This window comes from Pteropus alecto, unplaced genomic scaffold (assembly GCF_000325575.1).
Source record: "Pteropus alecto unplaced genomic scaffold, ASM32557v1 scaffold118, whole genome shotgun sequence".
NCBI classification, from domain to species: Eukaryota; Metazoa; Chordata; class Mammalia; order Chiroptera; family Pteropodidae; genus Pteropus; species Pteropus alecto.
In genome coordinates, this window is record NW_006440654.1 from 1,954,670 (window position 1) to 1,955,339 (window position 670).

Here is a 670-nt window from a genome sequence, read left to right on the forward strand (position 1 = left end):
GTGTCCAGGTCACCGCCGGCCACGCCCTGTGACTGATGCTCCTCAGCGCGGGCGGGGAGCGTGTGGGACCGTCTGCACTTGGGCTCACGGCCCATGACCGACGAACGGCGGGAAGCCACTGCGTCTCCAACACACCAGGGGCCCGGAGAGTGAGCAGGGCCGGGGGGCCTCAGCAGCTCGGCCGCCTGACACCGTGGGGGACCCCAGGTATGCGTCACAGCTCCCGTAACGGAGGCCGAACCCCGTCTGTCCACCTGCCCGTCTGCCCGAGCGGCGTCCCGTGGGCCTGAGCCTGGGGACCTCCTCGCTCTCACCAGTGGACCCCGAGGGTCCTCTCTGAAGCGGCTGGAGGACAGTGGGGCAGTCGGGAGCCCCGAGAGCAGACGCCACGGGTCAGTGCAGCGTTTCACGTATTAATTCATCTTTATTTATTCTCTTTCACTCAACAGAATAGAATTTTTTGCATTTCAAAGCAGGTGCACGATGGCTGCCACCTCCCTCTGCCCTGGCACGGGGACAGCAGGCCGCTCCCAGGGGGGCCACCTCTCAGGTGGCCGCGGGCTGGGGGCCGCGGAAGGCGGTCGTTTGGCAAGGACGCTCCAGGATGGGGAGGGCCTGGCCCCCCACTGGCCCCCACGCGGCCGGGCCCTGTCTCTTTGGTATCTGAGAA